This window comes from Petaurus breviceps, unplaced genomic scaffold (genome assembly GCF_028583685.1).
Source record: "Petaurus breviceps papuanus isolate PSGF00001 unplaced genomic scaffold, PetGlider_PUasm1.0 100, whole genome shotgun sequence".
In the NCBI taxonomy this organism is placed as follows: Eukaryota; Metazoa; Chordata; class Mammalia; order Diprotodontia; family Petauridae; genus Petaurus; species Petaurus breviceps.
In genome coordinates, this window is record NW_027185573.1 from 2,784,866 (window position 1) to 2,798,898 (window position 14,033).

The following is a 14,033-nucleotide window of genomic DNA, read 5'->3' on the forward strand; positions in this document are numbered from 1 at the left end:
TTTGTCTTGTGAAAAATTGTATTCCACTGCCTCTGATCTTTCAGTGTAGAGGCTGCCAGATCCTGTGTGATCTTCACTGTGGTTCCTCAATATTTGAATTGGTTCTTTCTGGCTTCCTGTAGTATTTTCTCATTTACCTGGTAGTTCTGGAGCTTGGACACAATATTTTGCAAACTTTTCAATTTGGGATCTCTTTCAGGAGGTGTCCAGTTGATTCTCAGGATTTCTATTTTACCTTCTGGTTCTAGTATCTCAGGGCAGTTTTCCTTGATGAGCTCTTGGAAGATATTGTCCAGGCTCATTTTTTCATCATGATTTTCTGGTAGGCCTATGATTCTCGGGTTATCTCTCCTGGATCTGTTTTCCAGGTCAGTTATTTTTCCATTGAGATATTTTACCTCTTTTTCTAATTTTTCATTCTTGATGTTTTGTTTGACTAATTCTTGTTTCCTCATAGAGTTATTTGCTTCAATTTGGTTGATTCTAGTTTTTAGCCATTTACTTTCTGCAGTTAGTTTTTGGAGCTCCTTTTCCACATCACACATTTTTCTTTTTAAGGAGCTGTTTTCTTCATTGTAATGTGAAAAAAACAATTCAATTGCTCATGGCTGGGTCAAGCTAATATAAAAAAAAGACAACTTACCTTAATTAAATTATATGCTTAATGCTATACCAATAAATTTACCAAAAATTACTTTATTGAACTAGAAAAAATAATAATAAAATTCATTCGGAAGAACAAAAGGGCCAGAATATCAAGGGAATTAATGAAAGAAAAGCTAGGGAAGGTGGCCTAGATATACTAGATTCAATCTGTATTATAAAGCAGCAGTCATCAAAACTGCTTAATATTGGCTGAGGAATAGAGCAGTTGATGAATGGAATGGATTGGGTATACAAGACTCAGCTGTCAATGACTATAAAAATCTACTCTTTGAAAAACCTGAAGACCCCAGTTTTGGGGATGGGAACTCACTATTTGACAAAAACTGATGGGAAAACTGGAATATAGTGTGGCAGAAACTGGGCATAGACCATTATCTAACACCGTATACCAAAATTAAGTGTAAATGGGTGCATGATCTAGGTATAATGGCTGATACTGTAAGCAATCTGGGAAAGCAAGGAACAGTTTACCTCTCAGATTTATGGAGAGCAGAAGATTTCATGACCAAACAAGAATTAGAGAGCAATATAAAATGCAAAATGGATACCTTTGATTACATGAAACTGAAAAGTTTCTGTACAAACAACATCATTGTAACCAAGATTAAGAGGGAAGTAGGAAATTGGGAAAGAATTTTTACAATCAATGTCTCTGATAAAAAGCCTCATTTCTAAAATATACAAAGAATTGTGCCAAATCTATAAGAATACAAGTCATTACCCAATTGATAAAAGGTCGAAGGATAGGAACAGGCAGTCCTCAGAGGAATCAATTAAAGATATCTATAAGCATATGAAAAAATGCTCTAAATCACTATTTCTTAGAGAAATACTAATCAAAACAACTCTGAGGTACCACATCTCACCAGTCAGATTGGCAAAGATGACAAAACAGGAAAATGATAAATGCTGGAGAGGATGTGGAAAAATTGGAACACTAATACATTGCTGGTGGAGTTGTGAAATGATCCAACCATTCTGGAGAGCAGTCTGGAACTATGCCCAAAGGGCTATAAGTAATTTCATATCCTGTAACCCAGTTTCTAGGGTTATATGCCAAAGAGATCATAAAAGCAGGAGGAAAACACATATGTACAAAAATATTTATAGCAGCTCTTTTTGTGGTGGCAAAGAATTGGAAATTAAGGGGATGCCTATCAATTGGGGAATGTCTAAACAAGTTATGGTATATGAATGTAATGGAATACTCTTGAGCCATAAGAAATGAAGATCAGATGGACTTTGTATCTACCTGGAGAGGCTTATACAAATGGACACTGAGTGAGAAGAGCAGAACCAGGAAAATTTGGACACAATTACAGATACGTCGTATGTGTGATGGCCAACTTTGATAGACTGAACTCTTCTCTGAAATGCAGGGCTATGAGTAAACTCCAAAAGACTCAGGATGGAGAGAGATTTCTACATTCAGAGAAAGAACCAGAAGGAACAGAGGTTGAATGCAGATTGAAGCAAATTACTTGCTCTTTTTCTTGTTTGGTTTGGTTTCCTCTTTTCCATTGTTCATTCCATCTGATACAATCCTTCTTTATAACCTGACCAATGTCTAATGTTAAAGTATCTGAAGATGACACACTTGATTGTATGCTGCCAAGGGAGGGGGTAAGTGAAGGGAGGGGGAGAAAATTTGACAAACAAATTAATAAAGACAAATAAAAGAATTATTTTCTTCAATTTTCATGCTTTCTTTTCCATGCTATTGATTCTTTCTTTTTTTTTTTTTTTTTGTCTTTCTCTTATATAATTATTTCTTTTCTCAATACTTTTTGATCTCTTCCAAGAGCACTTTTGGGACTTGAGACTAATTCATATTCCCCTTTGAGGCTTTGCATGTAGGCATTTTGACATTTTTCCTCTTCCAATTTTGTGTTTGAATCTTCCCTATCACCATAGTAGCTTTCTATGATCAGGGTTCTTTTTGTTTTTTACTTTTTTTTAAAGTTGAACTTTGCTCCTGGAGAACAAGGGACATACTGTCTTAAGCTTCTTCAGTTGAGGGTCAGGGACCAGGTCTCTCAATTTCTTCACAGGACCCTCTATGGCTGGAGGTTTGCCCTCTGCACTAGGGTGGCCTCACATAGTTGAGACTGTAGTGCCTTGGGGTCTGGGGCTGACAGTTCCCCTCTGTACTGGGGCTGGAGGCCTCACAGTTGGTCTCCTATACCACTGGACTGTTGAGCCAGGACCTTGGGGCATTGGGTGCTGATCTGTGTTGTGACTAAGAGTCTCCTGCTGGTTTTCCTAGACACCAGCTGATTGGGGATGCACTCCCCTTTTATCCAAGTGAGACAGAACTTTTCTGCAATCCTTCTAAGTTATCTTGGTCTGGAAAATTGTTTTCCTCTGTCTTTTTGTAGATTCTGTCACTCCAGAATTCTTTTAGAGGCTTGATTTAATATTATTTCTGAGAGAAACTGAGGAGAGCTCAGGCAACTCCATGGTTTCTATCTGGCATCTTTGTTCCATACTCTAGTCTATTTCTTGACTTTCAACTCTTTTTTTAAAATGGAGCTCTGCTTCCAAGGTGGAGAGCGTACTCTCCCAAGTTTCAGGAATTTTGTTTTCAGAGATACAACTATGGACCTACAAGTGTTCACTTCTTCCAAGGTGGTATGATCTAATGAGAAGTGAATTTATTACTCTCCTGGTCTGTGCAATGGTCTGTGAGTGACCACAAGTACCCTTTCCTGCCCTGGAATTGTGATGCAGGTCCTTGTTCCACTGATGCTGCAAACTTTCACGTGCTAGTGTTCCTTCTCACCCTGATATGGCCACCCATGACTGCAACCCAGATCTAAATATAGGCAAAGAAACTGACTCCTACAACCAGGGCCAGAAAAGAGACTTCAGTAATTTCTTTCTGATCAGTTGTTCAACCCCCTTACTCTCTGTGCACTGAGAATTCCAGAAGCAGCTGCTGATTATTCCATGGCTCCCAAGACCTGCTTCTAGTTTTCTGGAGCCCTGTATTCATTGGTATGATCTGCTCTGGACTATGCTCCACTCTCATCCAGGTGTGACAGACTTTTCCTGCTGACCTAAATTGTCTTTGGCTGGAAGATTATTTCATCCCATTCTTTTCTTGGTTCTGCTAATTCAGGAATTATTTTTTTCATTATGTAAAGGTGTTCACAAAGATTTTGGGGGGAGCTCAGACAGGTCACTGCCTTTTCTCTGCCATCTTTAAAATGAAGGGATTGGATTAGATAACAAAATAGTTTTCTTCCAGTTCAAAATTCATAATGCCATGAGCTATGAAACAAATTCTATCTTTTTATACACCATTATTTCCTCAGGACTAAGATATGCTCATGAATTATAGATTACCATAATCTAAAAACAAGCAAAAAAATCAACATCAAATTATGGGTCACTCTAATGGTAAGGGGAATTTGAAAATCATCTCTGCCCCTTAATAGGGCAAAAGTAATCACATGGAGCCCAGGAGGGAATAGCTTTCTGAGAGGGTGAAACAGGAAAGTTGGAGTAGGAAGGAGCAAGAGAGAGAGCCAGAACAGCTGGGAGCAAGCAGAATGGAGGCAGACCAGCTAGAATGAGAGAGAGGGGAATTTTTGCTTAAGGGAGCCTGTTTTGTTTATAAGGCCTGATGGAGGGAAGACTTGGGAATGTTGGTGTCCACTGAATTAGTTATGTGTACGAACTTCTTGGTTGGTATGATGGATTTGACTTTCTGGAATTTTAATAAATATTTTGGTTCTGTCTTCCATGTGAAGAGTCTGTTACATTTTGTGATTCACAAGTACACCAACATATTCATAGCCACTGTGGGTGCTGTAAATATTTCATTGGAATTATAGCCATTCAGATGTCAATGGAAAGAAGGAAACAAACATTTGTTAAATGTCTGCTAGTAATGTGAAAGTACTTTATGTGTATTAACTCATTTGATCTTCATAAAAAAAAAAAAACTTCGGAGGTAGGTGTTATTATGATCTCCATTTCACAGTTCAGGAAGCTGACATGAACACATGACTAACCCAAGGTCATACAGCTAATGAATATCTGAGAATAAATTTGATCTCTAACTTTCTTGATTCTAGGCCTACCGTTCTATTGACTGTGTCACCTATTTGCCTCCAAAAATAAATCAATAAAATATGTGTAACTTAAAGGGTGATGGAGAGATAAATAATGCACATGAACAGATGGCTATTTCTTCTGGGACTCAAGGTAAAAAACAACATCAAATTATCTAATATGAAATGCCCAATATGAGTTAAAATGCTCACTTGATCCTTCCATCCCCTCTAATATCTTTCTGTTATCTCTTCTACCTTTTGTAGCTAAACTTCTCAAAAAGGTTGTTATAAAGATGCCTCTTTTTCTCCTCCTTTATTATTTTTTTGGAGGGAGAAAGGCAGTTGGGGATAAGTGACTTGGCCAAGGTCACATAGCTAGTAAGTGTTAAGTGTCTGAGGCTGGATTTGGATTCAGTTCCTTGTGACTCCAGGGCTGGTGCCCTATTCACTGCACCACCTAGCTTCCCCTCTTGCTTTCTTCTTAATCCCCTGAAATCGTTCTCTCCAAAGTTGCTAATGATCTAATTGCCAAACTTAATGGTCTTTTCCCAATCTTCATTCTTCTTGACCTCTCTTCAGCCTTTGACACTGCTGATCACTTTCTCCTCATTAACCTTTTATTTTCTCTAGGTTTTGGGGACACTCCCTTCTCCTGGTTCTCCCCCCACCATCTGACTGTTTTTTTTTCTCTTTCTTCCTTTCTGTATTCTCTTCCAGATCACAACATCTAACCAAACATGTCCCTCATGATTCATTTTTGGGCCCTCTTCTCTTCTCCTTTTATATTATTTCACTTGCCACAAAGGTTAAAAAAAAATACTAAGACATCAAAAGACCTTGAAAATCCAGTCCTCGACTACTTTTCCAGTCTTTTTATACTTTCATCTCTTTTATGTACTCTTCAGCCTGTGACACTGGCCTCCTGGCTGCTCCACAAACAAAATATTTCATGTCTTCGCTCGGAGCACTTTCTCTGGCTGTTTTCCATGATTAGAATATTCTTCTTCCTCTGCTTCACCTACTAATATCCTTGGCTTTCTTTAAGTCCCAACTTACCTTTACTGGAATCTTTTGCTAACCCATTTTAATTCTAGCATATTCTTTCTTTTTTTTTTTTTTGGAGGGCAACTGGGGTTAAGTGACTTGCCCAAAGTCACACAGCTAGTAAGTGTGTTAAGTGTCTGAGCCTGGACTTGAACCCAGGTCCTCCTGACTCCAGGGCTGGTGTTCTATTCACTGTCCCACATGGACACCCTAGCTCCTTCTTTCTATTTATTATTTCCTACTTATCCTGTTTAGAGTTTGTTTTCTATATATGTATTTGCATGTTATCTCCCCCATTAGATTTTAAGCTCCTTGAACCCAAGGACTTTTTCCTCTTTTTATGTTCTCCAATGCTTAAGACAGTTCCTAGCTTATTGTAGATACTTAATAAATATTGAATGATTGACTGATTGAATTGCTTTAGAAGACATATGCTTGAGATAAAACTTTATTATTGTGCTTCATAATAATCATTATCATCATCCTTTTATATTAATATTAAGTTATCTCCCTTTTCACAGCAGGAATGTTTTTTCTTCATTGATTTCATGCAGAATTCATACTGTTAACTGTTTTGCAGGTTGATTATAAGCCTTTGTTTCACCAATGTTGTCATCCAAGGAGAGAAATATTGCTTTATAAAATCAGCCCCATCCATGCTTCTCCCCACAACCAATGACTTCAAGAAGGTGTCAAGACTTTGGTGAACATGTCCCCTTAATGATTTTGTAGACCTGGTAAAGGACAGCTTCTTGAAACAGACTTGTTATGGACCACAGTTCAATAATCCCAAAGCAGAAATAAACCTGTCTGGATAAGTTTGCAGGAAGGTGAGGAAGCCTCTTTTCATTACTAACTAGCAGGTCTACTGAAGCTCTCTTCATTTCTCTGGAGGCTCATTTTTATTTCACATGACGAAAGAAAGGAGAAATGATGGATGATTGGTACTCAGGATGTCAACCCTTGGCAACAGAGACTAGTGAGGAGGTGAAAGGTGCAAGAGCAAGAATATCAGCACATTGATCACAGGAGATGAATTGAATTCCATCTTAGACTAAGAACTGGAAGGGTGTTTAGAAGACATTTAGTTCAAACTAATTCCCCTCCACCATTTTTTTTCCAGAGGAGAAAATTGAGTCCCATAGAAGTAAAGTGACTTGGCCTGGATCACAAAGCTTCTAAGTGTTAGGGCTGGGGTTTAAATCCAGGTCCTCTGATTTTATATCAGGCACTAATTCCAATGTCATTTTCCTTTTTTTAAATTTGTTAGCCAGTCAACATTTATGAAACATTTATTATGTGATTATAATTTGACAGGTATTGTGCTAGAAAGGTAAACCCCCAGTCTCTGCCTACCAGTAGCACACATTGTAGTTTAACATGCCAAACAGAGAACCTTATATTTGTCCTTAGAGGCAATTGGGAGCCAAAGGAATTTATGGAATAGAGAAGAATAATGCCGTAGACCCACATTTCAAGGAAAGTCTAAGTGAGATGATAGATAACAGTTATCGTTTACCTCTTGGTTCAATAAAGATAACCTAGACTGGTAATAGTCTAGCCATTTTCCTCAACATACAGAAACTGAATCTCTCATCATAGTTAATTAAAGGACAGTCTCATTCAGAGAACGGCATTTTAGGAAATGAGATCATTAATGTGCTACCATTTAAACCTGGTCATCACATATCCAAAAAATAAGCAGCTCATCTGCCTTATCAAGTTTTGACTGACAGCCCAAAATTTTCCAAAACTGTGGGGAATGTTGACATTTTTCCCACTTAATAGTATTTTTTTTCTAATTACATGCAAAGATAGTTTTCAACTTTCATTTTATAAGATTTTGAGTTCCAAATTTTTCTCCCTTCTTTTCCTCCCCCCTCCCCAAGACAGCAAGGAATCTGATATAGGTTATATATGCACAATCATATTAAACTTTTTTCCACATTAGTAATGTTGTTAAAGAAGTATCAGAGCAAAAGGGGAAAAACACAAGAAAGAAAAAAAAAGGAAATTAGTATGTTTTGATCTTCATTCAGACTCCATATTTCTTTCTCGGGATGTGAATAACATTTTCTATCATGAGTCTTTTGGAATTGCCTTGGATTATTGTATTTCAGAGAAGAGCTAAGTTTATTGTAATTGATCTTTGTACAATGTTACTATTACTGTGTACAATGACCTTCTGGTTCTGTTAATTACACTCAGTATCAGTTCATGTAAGTCTTTCCAGATTTTTTTTAAATAAAATCTGTCTGCTCATCCTTCCTTTAGTACAATAGTATTCCATTGCCTGCACATATCATAACTTGATCAGTTATTCTCCAATCAATGGACATCCTATCAATTTCCAATTCTTTGCCATCACAAAAAGAGGTAATATAAATATTTTTATACATTTGGATCCTTTCCCCTTTTTATGATCTCTTTGGAATATAGACCTAATAGTGGCATTGCTGGATCAAAGAATATACGCAGTTTTATAGCCTTTTGGGTACAGTTCCAAATAGTTCATCAAAATAGTTGGTTCAGTTAATAACTCCACCAACAATGTATTAGAGCTCCAATTTTCCCATATCTTCTCCAACATTTATCATTTTCCTTTTCTGTCAAAAAATAAAATCTGATAGGTATGAGGTGGTACCTCAGAGTTGTCTGCATTTCCATTTCTCTAATCAATAGTGATTAGAACACTTTTTCATATGACTAGAGATAGCTTTAATTTCTTCACCTGAAAACTGCCTGTTTATATCCCTTGACCATTTATTAACGTGAGAATGACTTGTATTTTGATAAATTTGACTCCATTCTCTCTATATCTGAGAAATTAGCCACAAGGCTGATTCTTAATGATACTCATCACAGTACCGATTCCCTTTCTATACTTAACACTTGACATTGCCCCAAGAACATCATGGGATTCCATCTATAAACCATGGGTGAATGATTCCTCCAGTCAATTGAAGAAGTAGAGGAGAAAAAAATGTTCCTGCTCTTCTTCACCTTGCTCCCACTTTTTTTTCTGGTGGCAAAGAATTGGAAATTGATAGGATGCCTATTGATTGGAGAATGACTGATCAAGTTGTGATATGTGCAAGAGTTGAATCCTCTTTTTGACTTTTCTCTCTTTTCTAGAATGCCTTGATCTCTGTGAATTCCAGACACCTGCCTGCTGAATAACTCAAAGTAAAATTAAGTGCATTCCTGACCAAAGGAGCAGTGCTAGGAATCTTTGGGGAGAGATTTTATAGGCATACTTGTGAAGTAAATTTCCCCTTGCCCTTCTCCATTTTACTCTAAAAAATATTATTTTAACATAGAGAACTTTATTCTTGCCCCTAGTTGGAGAAGGAAATGGCCAACCTTTCCAGCATGTTTGCCAAGAAAACCCCAAATGGGGTCATGAAGTTAGAAATGACTGAAAAATGACACCACCACAACAACAACATCCTTGTTCCCTAAGAGTTTAGAACAGTAAAAAAAAAAAAATCATCCTCATTATCATTGCCATATGCACCTTAATGTGCTAGGTCAAGCGATATGGAAGAAACATCATCTTTGAAGCTCCAGACTTCCAGGGAGGAAAGGGAATATCCAGGTCATCTGGCTGATTCCCAAACTGAACAAAATCTTCCTACAACATATCCACTAAGTGGACACCCAACCTTTACTTGATGAATACAAGGGAGGGGGAACCCACTATCTCCAAAGGCAGCCCTTCCACTTCTGTATTTCTCTAATTATTAGGAAGTTCTTCTTTATATCAAAGTGAACCCAGTTACCTAGGTGGCTCAGTATATAGAGAAATGACTCTGTAGTCAGGAAGACCCAAGTATAAATGCAAATCCTGCCTCAGACACTTAAAAACTGCATAACTCTGGATAAGTCATTTAACCTCTGCTTCAGTTTCTGCATCTGATGAATGGGGGAGCTGTAAGCACCTACTTCTCTGGGTTGCTGCAAGGATAAAATTTGATATTAGTAAAATGGTTTCAAAATCTTAACGCTCTATATGAATGTGAGTTATTACTATTTGCCTCCTTGTAATTCCCAGCCATCTTCTAACTCCCTTCTGAAGATAAGAATAAGTATAATCTCTTTTCTATGAGGCAGCTTTTAAGTAAAGAGCTTGCTGGTGCAGTAATAGAGTTTCAGGCGTGGGGTCAGGAAGTCAGGAAGACCTGAGTTTGAATGTGGCTTCAGACATTTACTATGTAATCCTAACTAAGTCACTTAACCCTGTTTGCCTCAGTTTCCTCATCTGTAAAATGAGGTGGAGAAGGAAATGGCAAATCATTCCAGTATCTCTGCCAAGAAAACCCCAAATGAGTTCACGAAGAATAAGACAAGAATGAAATGACTGAACAGCAGTCATTTCCACAAATCTATGTGTGTATGAATGTATGTATATATGTGTTCATTGTGTATTATGAATGTGTGTGTATCTGTGTAAGGAAGACCAAAATATTTTAGGGTCTTTTTAAAAAACTTATCCTGTGCTTTCCCCTCTGACCTATACTTTGCTCTGATTTAATTTAAGAATTCTCTCCTTTATATTACAGAAATGAATTTTATGTCTGCTATTTATACAAATAATTCTATATTAATGTATATGGGTACTCTATCCATGACCCATCCACCTAGAGGTGTGTGTTATCCTATCAGAACTCCTGTATCATTTACTTTTAAAAGGTCTTCCTTTCAAGGTGTAGAACTTTGACCTTGTGCATTTTGCCCTTGTGGTTTTTCTTTTGCTCTGTCTCCCCAATAAAACTGAAAACTCCTTATGAGAAATTATCCTCTATTGTTTCCTTCTGATTCTCCACAAAATTTCTATAACAGGGTTCCATATACAGAGAGTACAAGGTTTCCCCTCTCCTCTTCACTTTCAGAATTCTTATCTATCTTCAAAGGTAAGATCAGGTGACACCTTCTTATCCCATCTCAACAGCCTATCCCTCAGTTCAAAATTACTTTCTCACTTCTCAAATTACTTCTAGAGTATTTTGATGGCTCACCCTTCTTGAAAGGGAAGAATGGAGTCTATATGTGAATGGGGGTTCACTCCATACAATTTAGGGTTATGAATTCAGTGCTGCAAGAGACTTCAGAAGTCACTGATTTTTACATCTCTTATTTTACAGATGAGGAGACACAGGTCCAGAGAGATTAAGTGATTCAATAGGTTGTTTTAAATGAGAGACATAGTTCGGTTTCAAACCCAGGTTCTTTGACTTCAAATTCTGTTCACTTTCCACTACATTACAGGTTTCCTTGCATCACACATCATTGTATATCTCATCTCTTCACAACTGAATGTAAGCTCTTAACCACTCAAGCAGCAAGCATTTATTTACCTCTATTATGTGCCAGGAATTCTGCTTGGTACTGGAAATGCAAAGAAAAAAGGAAGACAGTCTTATCTCTTTAGGAATTTATGACAAATGTGAAAAAAAAATCCTTGCCCATAAGGAACATTCTAAGGGGGAAGATAATATATACAAATATAAGATTATGCAAAAAATATAATCAAGTGGATGCAAGAAGTTCAAGAAGAATAGACACTAGTTGCTGGGGCGGAGGGCACTGGAAAAGACCTTATGCATGAGTTAACATTTGAGCTGAAAGCTGAAAGGAATCCAGGATTACAGAGGTGTAGATGAGCAGGGAGTGCCTTCCAGGCTGATGAAAAAGCCATTACAAAAGTGTCGAATCAGAATATGGCATTTCAATGAGAAGTAGCTTATTAGATATCGGAGAAATTTCATTTCCTAATTCTAACTGTTCCTTTTCTGCCCCATGGCTAAGCAGGTTTGTATCTACTGCCTGATAGCATGCTTACAAACTGGAGAACTGCTGTTGTTCCAAAAGCCATGGCTACATAATTTTTTTTTAATCGGGATCACTAAGGAAACACCATATTTTATAACATAGAATCACACGATGCATTTGTTGTGCAGACAGAATATAGGACTCATTTTCCCATAAAGATTCACTTTCTATGATGTGTAGATATAAACAAAAATCATATTCTACTACTATCCTGTGATATGACTTCTTTCTTTGCCATCTTCCCTCATAGAAATGCCAAGAATAGAACCCTGTCCCTAACACTTGGTAATGGCCAACAGTGATCTGTTGCATCATCTTCACACTCTCTTATCTTGTAAGTTATCTACCAATGAAATCCAAGATGATTGGATTTGTCCATGGTTCTGCCACATGACATGGACACACTGTCATATTTTAATGTTGTTTTCTGCATTACTATTCCATCAGATTCTCTTTTTGAAATTCCCTTAAACCTCAAGAAAGCTGGAAGGAACAGAAATGAGTTAGAAATACGCAAGTTCACTTTACATAGACCCATCAGCTGATGATGCCTATTAAAAAAAAATTTTTTTGACAGCTTCTTCCTGTGTCTGCAAGTACATGGTGAAATCACTATACTACTATTGGTTTTCCTTTTCTCATGTTACTTTCTTTTCCATTCAGGGAATCCTACTGGTACGGTTGGACTGCCATTCCATCCTGTAGCAGCAAGCACCCTCGCATACCCCGGGTGGTGGCCAACACAGGTTCTTAGATCTGCTTTTCTAAGGAAAGCAACTAAAAATGGGTTAACAATCTTGCTTTAATCAAACATATGTCATTTACCTAGTTCAGGGGGAAAAGGTCAGCACCTTGAACTTCAGAGAATACAAACAAGTTACAAGCAGATAAACAGATGAGAAGACAGGCTTCCAACTTTCCTCCATACCTAGTCAGTTACCAGAGAGCTAAGCACCAACATATGGGTTTTCAAAGCTGGGGGCTCAATGGCTGCCCAGAGTCTCATCTGGTCAAATCATAGAACTCTTCTCAAAGTGAACCCCAAAATAAAATCTCATATCAGGGTATATATAGCTTTCTCCTGGATCAGATCAGAGAATGTAACAACCCTCTTGTCCCATTGCCCAATCTAAAGTAACATGGTGTACCCATTCCTGAAAAACAAGCCTCCTGCTATAGGCTCCATGTGACCACATTCAGCCTATTAAGGGACAGAGTATATTTTCAAATCAAGGAAGGTTCTCAGAGTCACTTAAGCCTATCAAAGGGCCTAGGGGCAGGGAAGATCTTATATTCACATTCCCATAACACATCTATGAAAGAATTTTAAATTCTTTGAATATGTTAAGGGCTCCTGATTCCTCTCCAAGATATATTGAGACTCACTGAGCTGATTCACACACCCTAATAGGATTTATTCCTTTTATTTTCTCCATGTAATAGTATTTTACTTTTTTCCAGTTACATGTAAAGATGATTTTCAATATTTACTTTGATAAGATTTTGAGCTTTAATTTTTTTTTCTCCATCCCTCTCCTCCCTCTTTTGCAAGATGGCATGAAATCTGATACAGGATATACAAGTATAATTGTATCAAACATCATATTTCCATATTAGTCATGTTATGAAAGAAGAATCAGAACAAAAGGGGAAAATGATGAGAAAAAAAAGGGAAAACATCATGCTTTATTCTGCATTCAGACTCCATAATTTTTTCTCTGGAGGTGGATGGAAGTTTACATCATGAGTCTTTTGGAATTGTCTTAGATCATTTTGTTCCTGAGAAGAGCTAAAACTTTCAAAATTGGTTATCATACAACATTGCTGTTACTGTGTACAATATTCTCCTGGTTCTGCTCATTTCACTCCACATCAGTTCATGTAAGTCTTCCCAGGTTTTATGAAACCCATGTATGCATCATTTCTTATAACACAATAGTATTTCAACACACACACACACACAAACACACATATATCACAACTTGTTTAGCCATTCACCAATTGATGGGCATCCTCTCAATTTCCAATTCTTTGCTATCATAGAAAGAGCTGTTATAAGTATTTCTACATGTGGGTCCTTTTCCCTTTTTATTATGTCTTTGGGATACAGAATTAGTAGTGGTATTTCTGGGCCAAAGAGAATGCACAGTTCCATACCCCTTTGGGGATAGTTCCAAATTGCTCTCCAAAATGGTTGGATCAGTTCCCAATTCCACCAACAATACATTAGTGTTCCAATTTTCCCACATCTTCTCCAATATTTATCATTTTCCTTTTTTGTCATACTAAGCAATCTGATATGTGTGATGTGGTACCTCATAGTTGTGTTCATTTGCACTTCTCTAATCAATAGTGATTTAGATAATTTTTTTTCATATGACTAGAGATAACTTTAATTTCTTTATCTGAAAACTGCCTGTTCATTTTCTT